The sequence below is a fragment of the Macrobrachium rosenbergii genome, chromosome 4, assembly GCF_040412425.1.
Source record: "Macrobrachium rosenbergii isolate ZJJX-2024 chromosome 4, ASM4041242v1, whole genome shotgun sequence".
Classification (NCBI taxonomy): Eukaryota; Metazoa; Arthropoda; class Malacostraca; order Decapoda; family Palaemonidae; genus Macrobrachium; species Macrobrachium rosenbergii.
This window is the reverse complement of record NC_089744.1, coordinates 3,496,121-3,519,458: the sequence shown is the minus strand read 5'-3', so window position 1 is coordinate 3,519,458 and position 23,338 is coordinate 3,496,121. Positions and strand designations below refer to the sequence as shown.

Genomic DNA, 23,338 nt, shown 5'->3' with positions numbered 1-23,338 from the left:
CTAGATATAACGATGAAAACCTTATTTGGTTCGTCCTCAAAGCTGGTAGAATGAGAAGGAATCTTAATATTCCTACAGTGGAATATTAACTTGATAGTTGCATAAATGTTCTTCTTGTCCATTACTGTAGCCACACATTTATCAAGAAGGTCGAATCTGAAGGTCAGAATGTTTGCCATTATTAGCTGGAAAAAGACGGATTTTGTCAATGGAGAATGTGGGATACAGCGAAGGGTTGATTTACTATCAATTTTGACCACAGTCAAGTAATTTTTTATCAGCTAAAATAATCACATAATGTAAGATCAAGTCTTTCCGGATGATGAGCTTTGAAACAATTACGAGCTTGAAAAGAGCACATTCAGCCCTAACAGGGAATCTGTGAACCAAGGTTCGTTAACAGAAGGCCTATTTGGAAACCTTTCTCCTGCTCACGTCAGTATCAGATGTTGTGACTGCAGGCATAAACTGATCTATTCCGGGTTAAAAAAAAATGTCTTGACTTAAAAGAAGCAAAACAGTTATAAATGAATAACCTTCACGATCTGGTTGCGAGGCAAAGCCTTAATTACACATGCTTAACCAACATCCAGTGTTAATTGTCCTCGAGGACAACGGGGGATCATTATGACTCACTGTCTGCATTAACGCAAAAAGTGGCTTAGTACCCAACTACTCACAATTATGAAAATACTAGTCCCGATGCGGAAATGTTAAAATTGAGCCTTAGACTGCCATTTAATCACCAATTCTTTTCTTACCAAAATACTCTACCCAATGCTAGGTATATAGTTACAATTCAACTGACTGCATATTAGAAGGACAGTCGTGACTATCTAGCGATGCTTTCAATGAATCAGCGTTTTTCGAAGCCGCGAGAGATGATGATGTCAGAGTCCAGCATCAAGAATATAAACTCATCTCAGCGTCACTGAGTTTCTAGTGAAAATGTGACCTCAGTGCGTTGACATCTGTGGAAAAATTTAACAATGAAGTTTCACTCCTATCTAGAAAACAGCTATGAAACTTCATATATACAAAGCTTTTTTTTTTTTTTAAGTAAGAAACATACATACCGTACTTGAATTCCGGCATTTGGTCCTAATAAGCAAAATGTTTTACGACAAATGTTGGCTTTATATTATTTCCAAAGCAACATTTTAAAACGTATCCCTTTTCACGGACTAATCTTTTTCATCACTTAAAATCTATGTTACTTCAGAAGTGCAGTTAAATGTTCAAATTTTCACTCAATACGGAAGTGCATGACATCATACGTTATAAATAGTGGTACTAACATCTTGGATTAAGACAAGCTCCACTTGAAATCAGTATCTCGGACTGACCGTATCCCTTCCACTTGAGACACAACAATCTTCCTTACAACATCACATTAAACATAGTAAAATCAAGTAAATTCTAATGTTAAATCTAATTTCTTTGATAAAGATCGATATGAAAAAGAGCTGAAAACATGTAGGCTATATGGTTTAAATGGATTTCCAAAGTCTGTTGCTTATTTAACCGCCACCGGTATCAAGGATGATCAGTGAGATCAACCGAAAAGTCAACCATACTAATTAATTTTGTTTTCTTATTTTCTAAATTCATGCGTGACTGAATCTGAACAGCTAGCCCTTCAGCCGAAGGATTCCCGGACGAAGAAGAAAGTCAAGGGTTCAATGACGTAATCGCCGGATTCAGTTAACTCTCTCTCTCTCTCTCTCTCTCCCTCTCTCTCTCTCTCTCTCTCCCTCTCTCTCTCTCTCTCTCATTGATGCCCCCCGCTGTCCACTTCACGAAAGAGTTTTCGTCTGAAGTCCTTAGTTCAAAATCAAATTAGTGGCGAAACGAAAATAAAAAAAAAAAGGTAGCGAAAGATCAAATAGGTCAAAGGGCAAACTCCGAAGTCAAACTACATCAGATTTTTCGGGTATATTATTTTCATTAAAACTTGAAAAAAATAAACATCGAAAGACACAAAACTCTTATTCGACCTCTGTACTATAGGATGTGATCATCTCGGTCGAAGAGAGCACGGGACATGGGGCCCCTCCGCTATTCAAGCCCAGCACAAAGAATTTTCCATTGTTACCGTGTGTGTGTGTGTGTGTGTGTTCACTGTCGGCGCTTCCTTGGCCGTCTCTCCCACTCAGGTGAGTCAGGAGAACAAAACAAGGAAGTCTTACCTCACTCGTGTTTCCTTTCAGGAACTTTTTAGGTCAAATACCATTCGCGTGACAATATACTTCAAGAGACTATGATTCACATAACAGTACTGTGTACAAGCATGAAGTTGATCGTGCCTTTAGGATGTTCACAGTAATTCTGAGATTTCTTCGAAATAATAAAGCATAAATGAATGCTCAAGGTTGCTGGCGTTCAAACGAGTTATTCGTGATCGTTCCCAAATCGGCATTGAAAAAATGTCTTTACAAATTGCATTCATTGCGTTGGCACAAAGTATCACGCACACTAATGCACGCACTCGGGTAAGAGTAAACAATTTAAGTAAATGATTACAACCAAACAACAGGGAGGGTTTCTGTCATTAAACAGGTGTAAGCATTTAATTCAGAGTGATCGTCTATTGAAAACTTCCTTTTCAATAACTCGAGTTATATGCCTGTTACTGTTCCCTGTTTCTCGTAGCATACAGTCAAGAATCGTGATGAGGCGAGTGAATGAATAAGTAGATTTTCCAAGCACAGAAAATAAAAGCTTGCTTGTAGCGGAGCACTAAGTTTTGAATAAATAGTTACACAGCGTAATTAGTGAATGTGCAGCAGGTGATACCATTCCTCGCTGCTGGCAGGATCAGGAATACTACTGTATTTTGCAAAGTCACCACTGGAGGTCAACGGGAAGCCGCATCTTCCATAGCTCATCTTAGTCACTTTAACGAAGACACAGTACCTCCTTTCTCTTGAGTTGTTTACAGTTTACTGCTTACAAACAGAAACTCAGAAGTTGTCACAGTGTACTAAAAATTCAAATAAACTCACTTCTCAAATAGAAACAGAAGCAAAACGACTGGAACCTGATGGGCATCTTGGGAAAGGTAGTTATATAAGGGGTGGGGTAAGATTAAGTCGGCGTTACTGTGGGTTTTCACCCGGAAGGGGGTCCTGGCCGCACGCAGCCATAGGGCGGTTGACAGTGGCCCGAAGGTACAAATGACGGGGTCATGGACGTGGGTATAGCAGGATTAACAGAATACTGTACTCTATTTAATCCTGGGGTATTTATAGTTGGATCAGGCCCCTGAGTTGGATGGTGAGGGAACGTGTTATGAAAAGCACGTACCAGAACAATTCGGTCGTTTTCTTTTATAAACAGCAGGAAGTTGCCGCATTCATTAAATTTACAGCAGTAACAACAACTACGAGTGTGTTTGGAGACCATAAACCTCCGCTGGATGTAATAGTCTCCCTAGCGTGCCTCGTCAAAAGGGGGTGCCCCAATCATTTTTCAGCGCTGACACATCTCCGTTTCTAAGTTACCCGTGGATTATGGATGCCCTTTCCTTACTAAGACCAGAGAGAACCTGTTATAATCCTCTTTGGTATTTCCTGGTTTTGTTCCTCTTGTAAACGACTCGGTTTAGCGCTAACTCTTCTTTTAGAAACGTTATAATCGTAAATGAAGATATGTGATCACAAATTAAATGAAATTTAAATATTAACTATCACCAGGTAACTCTCTCCCTCCTTTAAACGTCAATTCATAATTTTGGACCGGTGTTTTTTTCACATCACTTCCAGGCTCGTTTGTCTTTTAATCAGCAGTTTTTCTTCCGTTTCTTTGTTTTTTTTCTTGTATTTTATGTATTGCCAAGGTTGTTTCACGACTGTGCATTGGAAATGCTCTCTCTCTCGGAGATTTCTTCTCTCTTCTCTCTCTCTCTCTCTCTCTCTTTCGATTTCTTTATTTTTAAACGTGTTTGGTTTTTTCTTGCATTTTACGTATTGTCGAGGTTGTTTCACGACTGTGCATTGGAAATGCTCTCTCTCTCTCTCTCTCTCTCTCTCTCTCTCTCTCTCTCTTTCTTTTATTTTTAAACGTAAGCATAGTATTTGTCCATTTTCATCATTGTATGCCATAGTTTTGCTATGCTTTATTATTTTATTATTTGAAGTTACATTTTTTCTACCTTTAGGAATTAAAGGGCTCATTAATTCATTATTCATTTGTTTGAGGGTTGATGCTTCGTTTTGGGGAGATATCCATTGTTCCTTGTGTTGATCTACGGAGGTCCTTTCATGGCTACTGACCCAAAACTATGATGGTTTCTTAAGGTAAACGCAGATATGGCAGCACGCGAGGAAAGAGGTGTCACATTGTTCTAATAAATATTTTCATATTCTATTTCTAACGATATCGTCATCATAAAACTGCCCTCATTATAACTGTGATGTTTTTCTTAAATAAAGCCCTTTGACCAAGTACGCTGGGTAGACTTTATTTTTATGGGAATGGTTGATTACGATATTTCACGCCGCCCAGGCACACGAAAGACCAAAGAGGGTCCTTCAGCGCGAGTGTGGCATTTCTCTCTCTCTCTCTCAAAATCAATTAGCCTCTTTGCAGCCCAGAGGCTCAATTTTGAATCAAACTTCCATGAGAATCAACATTCAACTTTCTTCGCAGCTCTGATGACAGACAAACAAACCAAACTCTCTACAACACAACCTTTTAAGAGGTAAAAAAAAAAAAAATAAAATAAAATAAAGCTAAGGTCATGATCCCCCGGATATCTCTCATAACACAGCAGTATTCTAGTTTTTTTTTTTTTTTTCTTTTTTTTTTTACCAGGGGGTTACTTTCATACCCACAGGGACACATCCTGACAAAGGCGTAGGACTTGGAGAGGACAGCCGAAGGACAAACCACAAAGGGCCAAGGGACAGAGCTATGGGCAGGAGGCGAGAAGATTAGGGGGGGTCAGTGGAACCCTAGGATCCAGAGAAGATCCTGGTGGAACCCTAGGATCTGTGGAAACCGGATCCAGAGAGAAAACCAGAGGGTCTTACAAATCAGTGCTACAGAAGGTATTTTCTTACTAAAATTTACCAAGAAGAAAACTCACGCACATACACTTACGCTAAAAACATATTTGTGTGAGCAAGTGTAGCTCTACGCGAAAAAGGAATGTAGTAATGTATATTAAGGCTTTCATCAATATAGAAATATCTCACATCACTGACCAAAACTATCTTTCATACTGAATCGAAAAAAGTACACATTATATCAGAGACGGTAAAAATTTTATCAGTGCGACGTGGATTTTAGTGAATAATTCGCATATAACTGACTTTCGTGACAAACGGTTTTTTTTCTTTACGAGACGATCAGTACCTGTCACAAGAGTAGTGAAAATGTTTGATTGCTAAGTTAGGGCCACGACTCACTCACTCTCTCTCTCTCTCTCTCTCCCTCTGTGTGTGTGTGTGTGTGTGTGTGTGTGTGTGTGTGTGAACAAAGAGCGCTAGACGGACAATCTCCTCATATCTGTGTATTTCACCACAGGCCCTATTGCATAATTCTCTTAGTCTTTCATACGCAGGACATACATCCTAAGAGATATCACTAGCCGGTTAAAGTTCGTGCGATACGAGATATCTCACCCTCCCCCCCTCTTCCAAATCCTTCGGCGAGCAAGCGCTTCACTGACGACAATGATCTTAGGACATTTATTCTGACGTTTAGGCTTCTAAATTAATAATAATTAAGTCGTTAAGTGTTCACGGTGGACTCACATGCTTGATAAAAATCATATATGCTTGATAAAAAACAAAATTCCTTAAATTTATTAACATAGGAGAATATGGCCATGCTGACTTGTGGCCAAGACTAGAAATGCACAGTGGCTCCAATGAAACCATCAAGAGAAGAAAAATTCAAAGGCGACAGCTCCACATTCAAATTTATGATTTAATGAGAAGCTCCAAAATCAGCTACATTTAGTAATCTGCGAAAATTACAGTCTAGCAAAGGCACACTAATTTTCTTCTCTGTTCAAGTCAAGAAGACAGAGGCTACTGGAGTTCGTATCAGCAGGGTCCCAGAGAAGATTAATATACCCCTGTCGCATTTCACAGGGAATCTAAATGGATACACAGTAAAAAAAATAGTGATAAAAAATGCCAAGTTGTTAACGCGTTACCGCTGCGGATATATTTTTTTACGAAAGAAACAAAGCACGAATGCCTCACTCATCCTGATTTTCTAGTCCCTGTCGCTATTCTTTGTTTTCTTTACATCCGTTTTGCTTACATCATCTCTATTTTATTCTTAGATCTCTCTCCCTCTTTCCCCATTATCGTAACTACTAGAGGGGAGGAGGTCCTAGGGCCTAGAGGTAAGAGGTAAGAGGGAAAGTGAAAGCAAGCAACAGCAGGTGGGGCTTCCTGAGGAGTTCCCCAGTTCAATGACGTCATCCGTGACATCAGCACAACTGCATGCAGATTACTATATTAATTTCCCGTTTATTAAACAATAGTAATGAGCCCGATCACTATACGCCCATCCTTAAACAATCCCTGTGAGTCAGACGTGTCGTCACTGAACAAGAGAGGCTGAGCTGACGTCATTACATCAATCCTTGAGTTTGCATCTTCCACTCATTACCATCACCAATATTACACGTTCGTTATCTCATTCGAGTGAGAGGTTAAAAAAAAAAGTATATCTTAGTTTAACCAGACCACTGAGCTGATTAACAGCTCTCCTAGGGCTGGCCCGAAGGATTAGATTTATTTTACGTGGCTAAGAACCAACTGGTTACCTAGCAACGGGACCTACAGCTTATTGTGGAATCCGAACCACATTATGACGAGAAATGAATTTCTATCACCAGAAATAAATTCCTCTAATTCTTCACTGGCCGGTCGGAGAATCGAACGCTGGGCCAACAGCGTGCTAGCCGAGTGCTCTACCCACCCCTCCCATGAAGAACTTGTGAGAGGTTCAACGTGTGAGTAACTGAACCAGTGGAATTTTTACCAATATAGTTCTTTGCATAAGTCTGAGGGAAGTTTCGACACTTTGAAGCTTTTGCTTTCAAGTGACATAATTCAAACAACTGGGAATATGGAAATTTAATGTCCCAGGTGCATGTCCTATAGCTTCAAAGGGGGCACTAAAAAAATGGAAATAAAAGCCATTGAGTCGTTTTCGCCGAGCCGGAGTATGAAGGCTTTTATGGAACGGAAGGAATAGAAGAGAGATTTAGGCCAAAGGCCAAGAGCTGGGAACTATGAGGTCATTCAAGCGCTGAGAACAGAAAGGTTTGAAAGGTGTAACAGGAGGAAAACATCGCAGCTGCACTATGAAACAACTGATAGAAGAGTGTGGAAAGAAAGATATACGAAAGAGAATACGAACGGAGGCTCAGTAAAAGGAGTTCCTCGATTATGGTCCTATCGTGACACATCCCCATGTCTTGACATCGAAATTGTCAAAACTATATTAAGGCAAAGGTCAAAGAAACGTATAGGCAATAACAATGTGAAAGGTACAGGCAATAACAATGTAACTCCGCAAAGGAAGCCACCTGTCGAATACGTATGCAACTGTAAATCGAAGCTCGAGTCGACACGACATACAAATATACGCACGAGTCAGTGGACGCGCAAGTAAGTGAAAATAACGGAGGAAAAAACCTGTATAATGTTAACTTAACAAATATTCCGCCTGCTGGTAAACGAAAGAAAAACCCACACGAACCTCCTCAGCAACCTCGTCCCTTCTCTCACATCGCTTCCACAATTTTAATTTATTTTATATATTATATATATATATATATATATATATATATATATATATATATATATATATATATATATATATATATATATAATATGTGTGTGTATGTGTGTGTGTATCCTCTCCGCCCTCAAGGCTTCACCATTTACTGCTTCACTTCTCCATCAGTTCCTAACACCTCTGCCCGTGAGGAGAACGACCGCCGGACCAAAATGCCAAGGGTTGTGGCAACACTCATCTCGGTGTGGGAGGGAGGGAAAAGGCTGCGCGTGGGTGGGGCCACTGATGAGACGGGAAACCGTCAGAATACTTTTTCATCTTTATTTCAGTTCAACAATTAGTATTCTCAGTTACTAACTTGCCCAGTAGTCATTTTCGACACATTTGCTCTGGCGGAGTTTGCATGAAATTCAACGAGAGCTTGGAATGTCGAATGTATATATTCGAGATGAATTAAAACGCGATTCGTTCTATTGCACTCCAAACAGTCTCTGATGCAGCTCAGAATGGGAGCTGCCAGAATGCGGAACTGTGTTCAGCGACTCGTATCCGCTGGTTGAGTCTTAATTCACAAGGGAAGTAGGACAATCCCTTTTTTTTTTATTCATTTCATTTTTTTGCATGCAAGGCTGTCAGCCGAGGCAAAAAAAATATATAAATTTATTATCTCCTTTCGAACGGAGTCTGTGCGTATTAAAACATTTTATAGCACTTGGAAACAAAACTACCTAAGGGAAATGAGTGTATATTCAATGGATGATATTTCCCTTTCTCGACGGATTCTTTGAAGAAAAAGGTCAAGTTCTAACCAGTCCCTCGTTAACCACAAGGCGATGCGTGAGTAGTGCACACAAATGAACAATGTCGTCTTGTCAACTCATAACCGCAGCCAGGACCCGCCCAAGTTCGGACGAAGCCTCTGTGGTGGGCGCTAAAGCGCGGGTATTGTGAGAAGAGTTACAACTAGGGAGGGAAAGGGGGTAGGGAGAGAGGGAAGGCGAGTTCTTATCTGGGCCCTTGAGGTGAAGAAGACTTTGAGAGATGTAGTTGTTTGCGTGGCAGGGGTCCAGCGATGAGAGGGTTTTAAAAGAGAGAGAGAGAGAGAGAGACTCTGCCGTGCTCTATATTAAAAAAAAAAGCCATCCGTCTATCATATGAAAAAGGTTATAAAATTTAATCAAAATCTACGAAAAAATAATGCGCAAGAGGTGACATATACTGTATATAGAGTAGAGAAGAAGAACAGTTTCTGCACCCAAATCAAAGGTCAGTTTTTTGCGGTCGTGGTTTTCTCACAAATTCGAAGGCGTAGGTATCCCGAACTAGAATGTCGTCTAATTAAAATATTTAAAGCGAAAATTTCTGAATTTGCGGACTGACACCGGACAAGTTTTCCTTCTTCCTTTCATTATGGAATTGGAATATAAACTTTAGGCCTAAGGCAAGCGATGGGACCTATGAGCTCATTCAGCGCTGAAAGGGAAATTGAGACTAAAGATGGTTTTGAAAGTGTAACAGGAGGAAAACCTCGCACTTGCACTAAGAAGCAATTATTAGGAGAGGGTGGAAAGTAAAATGGAAGAAAGACAATATAAACGGAGCTACAGTAAACGGAATGAAAAGGGTTGCAGTTAGGGACCGAGGGGAAGCTGCGAAGTAATGCCTACAGTGCACAGCGTGAAGTGCACTGTCGGCGGTAGGCCCCTCTGTGGGTTCTTTCACTGTGCTTGGACTTTACAAAGACATTTGGCTGCCAGGCTCATATGCCTTGGGCTTATTGACTCGGAAGATTTCAAGTTCCTTGAAACATGAACACAAAAGTCACGGCGCTAAATCTTAAATTAGTGGCTACTGAGTTGCTTGTGTAGACGTGTCTTATCACCTAAAACGGCAGACTAGCTACTGGGAGTGGCATCTCTCCTTATAAAATTCAAAGTCCTTAATTATTAACATCATTATTATTATTGGGAAGATATACTAGTATTCGTATGGAACATGCCTACAAAGGTCACTAACTTGCAATTCAAACTATCATTTGAAATGAGTTCAAAGAATATGAAAAGAAACTTGTTCAAACTTTGAAAATAAGTTCAAGAATATAATAGAAAATACAAGAAGAAAATAGTTATTAGAAAAGAAACAAATAACTGAACAGAAATATAAATTAGTAAAATTAGAGGAAATAATCATATATTACTTCCCTAAAACGTTTGTTGTTCGACTCCCTGATTTATCTATATTCATTCCTAATCAGGATTTGGTTAGCCTTACCTACTAATAATAAGAATTTAATAGTGCATATAACTACCGTTCTAGCAGTGATGGCATATGGATATACTCGCTCCAGCTTAAGAGACTGAATGTGCAATACTTTCGAAAATATTATTACTCAGTACCTTAAAAACTAAATTGTGTACCATTAATACTATATTGAAGAGATAATAAAAAAAAGTTGCTGTAAATTTAAAGAAATGAAATAAGCTTTCGACATCTAAACCATTAAATTTCTAACTACAATGACAAATTCTGAATAAAAATCCAATTCCTCCCAGGGTTTATTTATACCTGACCGCTCAAATGGTTCTTTCAGAAACAGCCCCCGGTTAATGCTCAACAGATAACAGCTCCGTCTCTGTAGAATTATTATTCCCATGGTGAGCTATCTCTGCCACAAACACATTCGATTCAATATCTAGTTCCCTGAACGAAAAAATGTCAATCATAAAACTTTCAGCTCTCGTTAACAATTCTGGAGAAAAAAATATATACATAAATAATCATCCACGCAACGATAGAAAAACAAATCACGAAGAAAACCAAGCTAACAGACTAGTCAAATTCAATAATCAAGATCTTCCCAACGGTAAGGAGGAAAAATGTTTAGTATAACAGCCTTAAATACACGAAGAGGAGCCGAATACTAAAAAAAAAAAAAAAAAAAAAAAAAAAAAAATTGTCCCCAAGTCAAGTCCGCACTTTCCAAAGAAAATGAGAGATGCAACCTTCGTCTGTTGTTATTATGAGAGGAAGTGGGGTCACGGCTGTCGTTTCTTCGTGACTACTACTTTCCATTTCAGCGAGAAGAGAACCTTGAGTGTTTCACGCCAACGATTTTTCGTAAAAGGTTGGGGAGGTGAGGCAATCCTGCAGGTGGGGCATTGCTGTCATTAAAATATAGAGGGTGAACGGCTCCTTTAATAGTATTTCTACCGAAAATAGCATATTTGGACAATTTAATCGCAGAATACCGCACACACACACACTAACATACATATATACCTGTATATATATATATATGTGTATGTATATATATATATATATATATATATATATATATATATATATATATATATATATATATATATATATATATATATATATATGAAAATGACAGGCAGAACTTCAGTACCAAGCGCTTATACACTGAAGTCCCGTGCAGCTACTGTGATTTCTTAAAGCACATATATACCTTATATATATATATATATATATATATATATATATATATATATATATATATATATATATATATATATATATGTGTGTGTGTGTGTGTGTAAATGGATGTATGTATGTATGTATGTTCCAGCATAACTCTGAAACGCACTGAGAAATTTCAGCCAAACTTGGTGTACAAATGACTTACTATCTAGAAAAGAGTACTGTGTGGGTAAGACATCACTTGCACCAAAGGGCACCAAAGGGGGTGGGGTAAGAAGGGCTTCCCTGAAACAGGGCTGGTTCTGCCCGTACAATTAGTAACTAAAACTCTACGGGTTTAACATACCTCATTTCAGTATACATATGACTTACTATCTGGGAAAGAATACTGTGGGGTTAAGACTTCACTGGCACTAAAGGGGGTTGGGGTGGGAAGGGGGTGACACGTAAAAATGATCGACAGATAATAGTGTCTAAGCCATAGTTTTCGAGATCGCTGAGATGAATAGGGACACTCCCGATGCTTTTAAGTCCAAGTTCAACCCCAATACGAAGGGGTGGGGGGGGAGGAAGAAGGGGTGAAATATAAAACGTCAAACCTGCTGGGCAATGTAACTGAAGCAACAGGAGAGAGAGAGAGAGAGAGAGAGAGAGAGAGAGAGAGAGAGTAGAGGGTGTTAGGGAGGAGAAAGAGGGAAAGAGTGAGGGAGAGCTGAAGAGAGAGAGTGAGTTTGAGAGAGACTGAGAGGGAAAGGAAGTGAGCAATAAACTCTCTCTCTCTCTCTTTTTATATAATATATATATATATATATATATATATATATATATATATATATATATATATATATATATATATATATATATATATATATATATATATATATATATATATATATATATATATATATATATATATATATAGGCTACACACACAAAATTATAAGTGCTTCGTCCGCGGCAGGATCCGAACAGATGCCTACTTAGAAACAACAACGGACAGTGACTTGGCCCCTGAGCCATCGAGCGAGAGAAGATGATATCGACTCCGCTGCACGTGTGCCTGTCGAATTCGCGTTCTGGTCTTAAAACTGATATCAACCCACCTCCGCCATGACAGCTGATTGGTAGTTTGCATTAAGTAGCTACTTTTGTATCCGTGGTTGTAGAGAAGAAAAACTGCGGAAAGCTCTTAAGAGAGTACAAAAGACAGCGTAAGGAGCAAGTCCCAGGTAAGTGCGAGCAACAGTTAAGTTAGGAGGATAAATGGAAGCCGTGAAAGAGCAGTGAATGTTAATATGGATGGAGAAGGGATAGAAGCGGTTGATTCGTACAAGTACTTGGGTGTTAATATAAAAGAAAATAGTAGAATGAGTGCAGAAGTGACTCACGCAATAAGCAAAACAAGAAAGGTGGCAAGGAGAGAGCAAATAGCCAGCGACTAGGAAGAGAATTGTCTATGGGAACCAGGATGGGAATTTATTGAGTTGCTGTTGAGCCAACTTTCCTTAATGGAAGTGCAGCGAGGATGCTGTATGATCTGGCCATGTGGAAAGAATGGATTGTCATCAAGCTCTTTAAACTTTATACACCCCCTCCGCACTGGACATGAAAAAAAACCTAAATTGTGTGTTTCTGAAGACCAGCAAGGATATCCTCCATCGCCACTCAGTATAGAATAACTGAACTCGAAATACGATATACGGTTTTATTAATTAAAGTTTAGAACAACTGAAATAATAAAATATTGATGAGCGAGCTTGTGTCCATGTTGTTAAATCGTCATCAATTTTCACCTGAGAGGCCTCTATTCGACGAACTTAATCCTTGCCCAGCAAAGGTTAAAACCTCATCGAAAACAAATGAAACCTCACAGAAACAGTTCATAATACAATTAGTAGATTACCACAGACGCCAAATTCAGGAATCAAACCATAACTTCCTCCCTGAAAAAATGAATTACAATTAACCTGACATAAAGCACCACAGGTGCTAGTTTAAAAAAATTGCAACATATTTGTTATACCATTAGCAAATTTCTAAAGCTTTCGGTAATAACCGAGTCCTTGGTCGTTCTTTAAATATCAACAGGTTGATCGTGGAAAAAAAAAGTTTGTGCAAGTGGCTGCATACGGGCAAGTCATTACTGTCAAAACATGGCAGACAAACAATTTCTTGGTAAATGTGTTCCGGAAACGCCAATATCATTGCCATTTCACGAACTTAACAAGGATACCGAAATAGCAATGCCATGCATATTGCGAAATAGCATTATATTTTCGGCAACATCTTATTAGATCTCAAATTTAAACACATACGTTTTAACTTGGAGCTGTGGATAGGAAGACTGCCTCCCTTGGTTGTTTCTTTTACTTTGACTAAAAGGTATCGTTTCCATCGCTAACTTGCCCACAGTTATTAAGTTACATACCAGTAATTACACTGGTCCAACAGGTGACCTTAAGCATCATCATCACCATCATCTCCCTCCAGCCTATCAGCTGCACGAACAAGGAGTCATTAACGGGATAACTTTTTATCTCCCCTTTACGTCACTCTTCCTGTGGAGAGGACTGGGAGTGCGGATGTCTCCTCTACACCTTGCGCATACACGGAAGAATGGACTGCCCCGTGAGGCATGTCTTTCTTGCCGTGTATCCCCAATCCCAATACACGCATAAAGCACCTGAATTTAATAAAAATATAATTTCATCCTATCACTGGCAAGTCGCATCCAAGTACACGTGTATGCATATAGGCAAGCGGCTCTCATTGTTCCCGTGTATTTCGCAAAACAAGTAACACCTGGTTTCACAAGAGTGACTTTTGATCTCGTCTATATTTCTGTTAAGCAGCCGTAAGGCTCATTTCAAAAGCCAGTGACTTCCGCCTTCTCCCACACCCAAGCACACTATGCTGGCACGTTTAAGTCAACGAGCCACCAGGATGGAGATATACAATGTCCAAATACCTTGCCTCAATCGGTATAAAAACGGACCAGTCTCCCCACCACCATCACATGCTTAAGAGAGAATCCTTAGGCACTGACACCCTTATTACTCGGCCTATTCGCCAGTTATCAAATGCAATGAGAGACCTCGTTCTGACACTTGATCCTTACCCCTACCCAGGAGCCACTTAGAGTGGGTCCTGGCCCTACCTAACCCTGGTGCCTCACGCCCAGCTCTCTGACTCGTCAAGAGGGCAGGGTACACCCCCGTGGCATGCTGTACCTTCAGACTCATGCCAAGTCCAAGAGTTGGCTCATCATTGCGGTAGAATATCGGGCGGACATTCAATCTATTAGGTGAATTGGGTAACAAATGACGGGAAACGGATTAACTCTGGGTTAAAACATATCGGTACCAGTAGTGGTAAAATGACTCGAGGAAAATTTTTTTATCTTCCTTGCAGATATGAACCGCGAGGTTTCAATTTGATAAAGCGGTAGGGAAGACGTTATCACTATCATCGATACATAAATGCTTCATTATTATTACATTCTCATGCAAAATAACAGAAAATGTACCCTCCACGGCCCGAACACCCACTCACCCCCTAAACAAAAACAAATAAAAAAAAAAACGTCATGATGTAGGAATGGTGGAAGACATACCTACAACTTACGTGACTACTGGACGTGCAAAAAAGCAAATGATCAGAAGATGAAATGTACTAATTCTGTCTGGTATGGTACCAAACGGACTACGGTTCTCCAGTAAACTTAGAGAAAACAAAGAGAAAAACGATGGTTTAGTAGGAAACGGGCCTTTGCAATTTACTACAGCAAGTTACAATTGTTCTCCAAATAACCATCGCCTTAAGTCAAAAAGTGCTAAACTCTTATGTCGCCGATTCCAGCATCATCCTGACAAGGAAAGTGTTCATCAGATTGTTCCGTTCATCACAGAGGTTGTAGTATCTTGATTGAGTTTTCATCTCTCCAAGTGTCGTTTCTCATGAAAGTGACGATTTTTTTTTTCGGGCAGCCATACTTAACCAAGTGATATGCATAATATTAACCATTTGGTAAATAAGTTTATAAATTAGAACGTAATGCTTATAAAACGACCGCCATATTTCAGTAGGTATGGTTTAAAAAATTTTGAAACTCGCATCCTCTAAACCTAGCCCATCTTACAGCTGATAAACATCGTACTGCGACAACTGACTTACCAGGAATAACCATTTCCTAGTATAGAGAAGGTGCAGCAGATCTTTGGCCCCAACATGACGAACAAGGACGACTCCACCTTGGATGCCAATGCTGGCTTCTTTGAGTAAACTCTGGCATCAAGATGCTTTTAAAAAGATGCCAGAAATTGTGCCCGTGTAACAACGTCTTAAATGTATACGATGAGTTTGGTACATACGATCTACCTTGTTTCTGCAGCGTACCTTGTTCAAGTACATAGGCCTATTTCAGTTTCATAATACATATACATGTAATGATAGTTGTTATTCATCTCCTCTATACCCCACGAGTAGAGTTCTACAAATGAAGTTACATGTGAACGCTCTTCAGTCTGATCTTTGAATTTCCCAACCTAACTGCCTTCCAATATACTTCTTCAAGTACAGTAATTATTCTAAAGTATATATTTGGCGTTTTATCTCGAGTACTACTAACCCGTGTAAAAGTTTTGCCATAATCATACTCTTATCAACCTGAGCTTGTTCAGGTGGTTGTGTAAATGAACGATACTGGCAAATAGAGGAATCAGATATAGAACATAGAATTTAGGCCAAAGGTCAGGCACGTGGACCTATGACGCCATTTAGCGCTGAAAGGGAAACAAGAGTGGAAAGGTTTGAAAGGTGTAACAGGAGGAAATCTCGCAGCTGCACTATGAAACAATTGTAGGAAAGGGTGGATAGCAAGATGGAAGAAAGAGAATATGACTTTCACGATCCTCTGAAGTAAATGAAAGAAATAAAACCATTTAGGATATCTGAGGAATCAGAGTAAAATCACAGTGCTGGTTTAGGAGCCACCAGTAGATGGTAACAATATCCGCGGGCCATTTCGTGGCTGGAAAGCGAGGGGGGGCTGTTACGGCTTCTGTTTGATTGGGGTTTCAATAAATGAAATTTTGACTTCGTGGAAGTCGCATAGAACTTACTGGACTGGACGACCTCCGTGATAATAGAAGCAATACCCGGACGAATTTCTTTAATGCAACATTCCAAACAACATGATCAGTTACTGGAACTTATTTTCAAAACACACTTAACCAAGACAAAATATCATACATGGTTAAATAGATTTGTTAATAGTGCTACGTAAGTATGAATAACTATGAACAAGGGCTGCAAAAAAAAAAAAAAAAAAAAGTGGATCCCTACTTTTGTTTCCCAGAGAAAGCTTACCACGATGACCTCTTGGCAAGGGACACCTGTGACTGAAACTAAACCCGCACTGAACAAAAATTTGCAAATTGAGTTGAGAAGCTAAAAAGAGTACAGAGTGACATTTATGTCTAAAAAAAGTAATAGGAGTGCTCTGGACATTTTATAATAATAAACAGGAGTAAAGGGTTATCATTTATGTGCGTAGGTACTTCAGCACAGTGGCCACACCGCATCAAGCGGGTTGAAAGGGGATTTCTAACGGATCAGCATTATTTTCAAGTAAGAGAAATACACTGTCTGGAGGAGGTTAGCAAGATGTACGATTGTGCACTATACATACTCGAAAGCAATAAATGCATTACGGTGTCAATTTGACATATATGACCAAAATTTAAAAATACATATATTTTTAGATGTCTAACAAAACCGCAAACACTAAAATGAGACAACAACTACATGAACACTTTGGCAAATTCCTGAGAAGGTCTTTTAGTTCGGGACTTCAGATCACAGCCAAGAAAATGCGAGAGGCAGTTTTTAAACCGGGCACCGCTTTCCCCTAACAATTAACTGCTGTTTCCCCTAGTCCCATGTTTATCAACTGACAGCATTTCTATGGCAGGATACTTTTGACAAAACACTAATACTTTATTGTTAGTGAAACGTGTCGATTTTTATCATGTTTGACTATCCAAACCATTCCACAAAAAAGACTTCATGACTGCTAATACGAAGCAATGACAACTTTTCGTTTGGATTATGAAAATCTCACGGTAAAGAATACATGGGAAGACATACTCAGACAAACATTCAAGGAGTGTGAATCATCACCCAGTAAACAGTTACTTGGCTGGTCCTTTATTCTTGGCACCCACGGGGTACAAAATCACTCATCTGGTCAAAGACCCAGGGGATATTGCAGAAAAACTTCGAAGAGGAATGAAAGAGGTCGGAGCTCCTTTAGTCGGGATTAACAATTATAATAGAAACGAAGTTTTTATTCCCAATATAACGTCTTCAAACCAAAGCATTTATGCTAATTAAATGACATTCAACACGTGGAGTATTTGTTACCAGTAAAATTGATAGGATAAAAGCTGTCATATCATTAGCATGTTCATATTCCACTTCCAACCATACTGATTTACAAACATTCATCCCTTTCTTTCCGTAAATTTGAAATTTTGGTATTACATATACAAAAAAGAAAAGGCAGAGAGAGAGAGAGAGAGAGAGAGAGAGAGAGAGAGAGAGAGAGAGAGAGAGAGAGAGAGACTGTCCAACAAGATTTGGGGGGGCAAGCGCTTGTTTGTTTACGTAATCGCACTGAGTGGGGTCCTTCATTAATCCGGGTTCATTCAGGCGCTTTCATCTTACCTAGTCGTTTTAATTTAGAAGCTATGAAGCGGAGTAACACGGAGCCAAAGGGAAACCCGAAAAATTCCGAAAAATTATTTAAATTCCCTGTACGAAGTGGCTCCACAAGACAATAAGAGCTAAAGTCACTACCATATTAATCCTTCCACTGCTGAATCAGGGATCAATCTACGCAGATAACCTCTTCACCAACTGCTTTACAATATATGCCCATGGGTCATAAACTAGAACCCTTCCCGTCATCACTTCAGCTACCTATGTCTGTCCCACCTCTAGAATAATACTTTTCATTAACTAATACAACTTTGTACAACAAAACCACCTTGAAACACACAGTAATCTTAGCTACCATTTTTACAACATAACCTTTGTGGTTCCATTTCTCGCACTAGCAGCCCCTCTTAATACACATTGCACTAAACACATACTCCATTCTGTTAGTTAATATCCAGGGATCTTTCCTAAATAGTGACCCCCAATGGTTGTAACCCGGTATGTATCCACCACTGCGGCGTGTTTAGTACAAGCCCGTTGGGGATTACCGTAAAAATACAAAAAAGGCTGTAAATATCATAAAGATAATGACCCCCAAGAAATATTAGTCCTAAATAACGACCCCCCGAAAACCTTTGGGGATCATTGTCTAGAAAGATCCATATAGATTTTTAGATTTGCATTCGACATCCCCACTTACTTTATATATAATATAAAGGATATTAGGCTTTGTATGTTAATGTTTTCACAAATATTTACCATTTTTTTTCACTGCATTCGCAAGGATTTCCTGCCTTCCTCGTTTACATTTTTAGTGCCTCGTCTTCCCTCTCATGTTACTCCCAAACGTCTATACGATTCAGTCAACGCCTATACGATTCAGTCGTCTCTATTCTTTCACTATACATACTGACTTTCATCTGTTTATCTCACTGGATCACACGTGCCAGCAATAAATTACTTTTGTTAAAATTCATGTCACACTTTCTTCCTCTTCTAAACCAAGTCTACGTCTTTTCAAGTCTGCAAATAGCTTCAGTTCAACGTCACCAACAAATATGTGCCATCAGCAAACATCAACTATTTGACACTGCACGCATGAAACATCTACCAACAACCTTGTTTCAACGTCCCTCAACCTCTATTTTTTCTTTCGTTGCTCCATGATACACACACATACATATATATACATACATACATTTATACCTACACACACACACACACACACACACATATATATATATATATATATACATACATTTACATGCATTATACAGTACATATACATACATTGAATACATGATATTATACCGTATATATATACAGTATATATATATATATCTATGAATATATATATATATATATATATATATATGTATGTGTGTGTGTGTGTGTTGTGTGTGCGTTTGTGCGTTGGTGGGGGCATGTATGTATACTCATATTTTGTGGGTGTGTATGGTTGTTGGAGAGAGAGAGAGAGAGAGAGAGAGAGAGAGAGAGAGAGAGAGAGAGAGAGAATCATGCTTCCACTATATAAAGGTCAATGTGATCAAGGTGACTTGGAATTGTTTGAGACAACGTTACTCGGCATAGCAAGGCAGGCGTACAATAGGATTTTGACAGGGAAAGCACGACATTTGACAGGAGCGTGTGGATTAAATGTTTATGAGACAAGTTTGAAATTAAAGGGGGGAAAGTTACATATGGCAAGAAGGCTTACGATAAAATCGACAGGGGAGAATGAAGAGGTTATATGGGATGCGTTGTATTTAGTAAGTTGTGGAGAGCAATTAAAGGTTTCAGCATTATTAGTCAAGCTGCAACCCTAGCTGCAAAAGCAGAGGGCTACATGTGTAACGGGCAAATTAGGTTAATGAGCCCAGTATACAATGAGTGGATATATGATTCTAAGTTACCTGACAACATAGAACAGCAAATGGCAGTACAGTAAAAGACGTTTAGGGACTGTAAGGAAAACGGAAGCAATATGAGACGTAATATTTATATTTCGTATTGACAATAAAAACCATGATAAAGAGAGAGAGAGAGAGAGAGAGAGAGAGAGAGAGAGAGAGAGAGAGAGAGAGAGAGAGAGAGAGTAAAAGTCTTGCTCTCGACACCCTAATCATGATTCCCTCTCCAACCTGAACTCCGGAACTCAATCCCTGCGCCATGGAATTTCCGTTTTCCTTTAAAAAGGACACCGAGAATAATAAAATTATTACTAGTCAGCCGTCTAATAACCGTCAGCCGTCAGTGTGCCACTTTACAAAAGAGAATTCATTTTCCTCTCAGTATCATGTGCCCGTGCATGTCTTGTCAAATCATAGCAGTATTTTAATGGAAATTAGATCAAAATATTTCCTCCAGGGATTGCATAATTTCTTTTTATGATGTAACAGCAAACATATTATAAGGTCCATGCGGTCCTCTAAGGTGACTGATAACGAAAACATAAAATGAGGGGGAAAAAAAAACAATATTTCTTGGATCTTAGAAAACCCGTCATAGCACAGTGGTAGTCAACTAATTTGTAGGCAGGAAGCGATCTTTTAACGCTATTCTCTACAATACACTCATTATTCTTATGAGAAATACCTTGTTGAAAAACCTGACGAACTGTAACGTATGCAATTCAAAATTTCGAAATTTGGAGAGTATTTTAACTCAAACCTTAACAGCTAAATATCACTACAACAAATAAAAAACAAGGCGATAACAATGTGCCTTAACGTCCTTATAATGGGTTGAGCACCGAAGAGTTCAAAGACATACATATCGAGAAATACCGGTAATTATGTTAACAATAATCCTGTGTATACTATACTTTGGTATAACATTTTTGGGGTATGCGTTCTAGTTGTTACCTGTGAAAACGAAACCTAGCTGTATCTGAATTGGAGCTAAGAAATTTACCTTCAGCATCGTAATGAGTCCTTCATATCTGATCACAAAACCAGACCTAAACAAATACTAACTACAGAAGTTAATTTCATTTCGGGTTAATTCACTGAACACGATATTTGCGTCATGGAGCCAACAATGCGTGAAATGAACAAAACACAAAAGAAAATGACCTAGACCCTCGCATATAATTCATCTTTAGTAATAATGCAAAGGCGGTGTAGAGTAAAATATGGAAATGCAGATGCATAAGCTTGAATACATGACAAAACAACCACCACCCTGTACCATTAGTCGACCAGCTACCACTAACAGTTACAAAAATGACCAAATGGGCAGCCACTAACAGTTAACAAAAATTAAACAATAAATGGTACTAAGACCAAAGGAACACTGGGCAAACGAATACCTTTCCTGGATGTGCAATTTTAAAAAACACAAGGCGTATTGTAACAATAACAGGAAGGGACTAAAGAATAAACAATACATAGGCGCATGGTACTAAGACCAAAGGAACACTGGGCAAACGAATACCTTTCCTGGATGTTGAATTCCTTCTGCCCCTCGGTAAATCTCTGGTGAAAAACGTAGGCCTTTGTAGCTTCTTCCCTCACTTATCACTGATAACTTTGCAATGTTGCACCAATAAAGTATAAAATCTTCTGAGTATATACATGAAATTATCTCTAACAACGCAAGATAGTCTTCTTTCCACAACATTGAATGTATAGCATTTTCTGTGAATAACTATCTCACTTTGGATAAACGTCCTAAATTTTATATGTATATATACATATATATATTGTATATATAGATATATATACATACACACACACACATATATACATATAATACATACACATATATATATATATATATATATATATATATATATATATATATATATATATATATATATATATATATATATACACGTCACAGACAGTGATTAGACGGGTTTTTATATATTTTCAAAATACAGACCTTGAATTCGACAATAATTTGTACAGCATGGTCGAGATCGATTTTCATTACATTTGATATATGAGAGGTTAATGAGAGTCACTGTCTTCGAATATTAATCCTAAAGGTATACTTTCCAATCATGGTGAGAGTTGATGCACTTAATTGTTAAGTCATTCCCAAGGTAAGGTGAAATTTATATAATGGCTGGTCTCTCTCTCTCTCTCTCTCTCTCTCTCTCTCTCTCTCTCTCTCTCTCTCTCTCTCTCTCCCCCAAAAAAGAACTGCTAACCCTACGCCCTTATTCTTGACCAACCACAAACCGGTACCTACTTACAGCTGGGTGGATAGGCCTGACGCCATCCACTGAGTACCAATTATGAGTCGAGCGCTGTACCACTTAGTCACGGCGGCCGATATCGTTGAATGCACCTTCCCAAGGTGGGTGGTAGGGTCACTGCATGCCTATGCCGGATATACGTGTGTGTGTGTGTGTGTGTGTGTGTGTGTGTGTGGGACTGCATACGTTCACTCCTAAGAACACAAGGTATACACCCATTATAGCTAAATCCATCGTACATCAGTGGCCCCTTTTAAGCACTTAAAATCGTTATAACAATGATTAAACTCGATTGAGAGAGAGAGAGAGAGAGAGAGAGAGAGAGAGAGAGAGAGAGAGAGAGAGAGAGAGAGAGAGATTTTAGGTTTTTGTTTAATAGTGCTTTCTTAAACAACTATGTGTTCTGCATGAAAAAATGAGTTTCTCATTTGCCACAAATTTATAACTTTTTAGCAGTTTTATCTTACTAAAATCAACGAGTCCTAAGTAATCTTGACAAGACGTGACTATCCTTCCTGTCAAAGAACGCATGCTTAAAAAAATACTGAAATCTTTCCACCATCATCAGCAGTTTTTATGCATCCATCACACCAAGGTTAACTGAATCCGTGTAATTTTTCGGTATTGCAATGCACTTCAAATGTGAAACGACAGTATCTTGTGCAACTGTTACCTCCACCACACGCATATCTTTCAGGAATTGTTACGGTCTTGCGGTTACCATCAAAATACAAGGGAAGCTTCCGGTAGTTAAAAGGTTTTACCGGCATTCTGTCTTCTTTTTCCACTCGCCACTTTGCACTGTTTCGTTAACACCTCGGATTTCCCACGTCATAAGGGCGATTCAACCAACATTAAATAAATTCTACTTCAATACCTTTTCTAAATTCAGTAACGAGACCCCAAGGCACACTGGTGATGGACTCGTGCAGCTGGCTCTAACAACCTTTCAATGACAGAGACCAGCGCCGACTGATGGTAAAAATATCCAGCGACGCGAGTAGCGGCTCGCTCGCTACCTTTAATCTTCAGTCAACCACTGAAATGTTATAGAAAACGGGGAAACGGGTTCACGGTATACTCTTGTATTATGAACGAGAGGTAAGCTGAAAATGATTGCTTTTGAAACGTGTTCTGTTCTTATTATTATTCACTATATGTCCAAGCCTTTACACTAAACATTCCAAAAAAGGGTAAAGTTTT

General features: G+C 38.9%; 1 protein-coding gene across 22 annotated transcripts in view; it reads right to left on the bottom strand.

The window, feature by feature from the left end:
• The window catches only part of LOC136829827 (myoferlin-like), a 115,255-nt gene extending 92,137 nt beyond the window's left edge, over window positions 1–23,118 (bottom strand). For 10 of the 22 annotated variants that reach the window (XM_067088804.1, XM_067088846.1, XM_067088820.1 and 7 more), the window contains exons 1-2: window positions 23,013–23,109; window positions 21,367–21,494 (exon numbers count right to left, since the gene is read on the bottom strand). The gene's annotated coding sequence lies outside the window, so the exon portion shown is untranslated. Of the gene's footprint in view, window positions 1–21,366; window positions 21,495–22,808 lie in introns of all 22 variants that reach the window. The other 12 variants (XM_067088830.1, XM_067088866.1, XM_067088874.1 and 9 more) reach the window with 3 other exon arrangements.
• Between the last annotated feature and the right edge of the window lie 220 nt (window positions 23,119–23,338).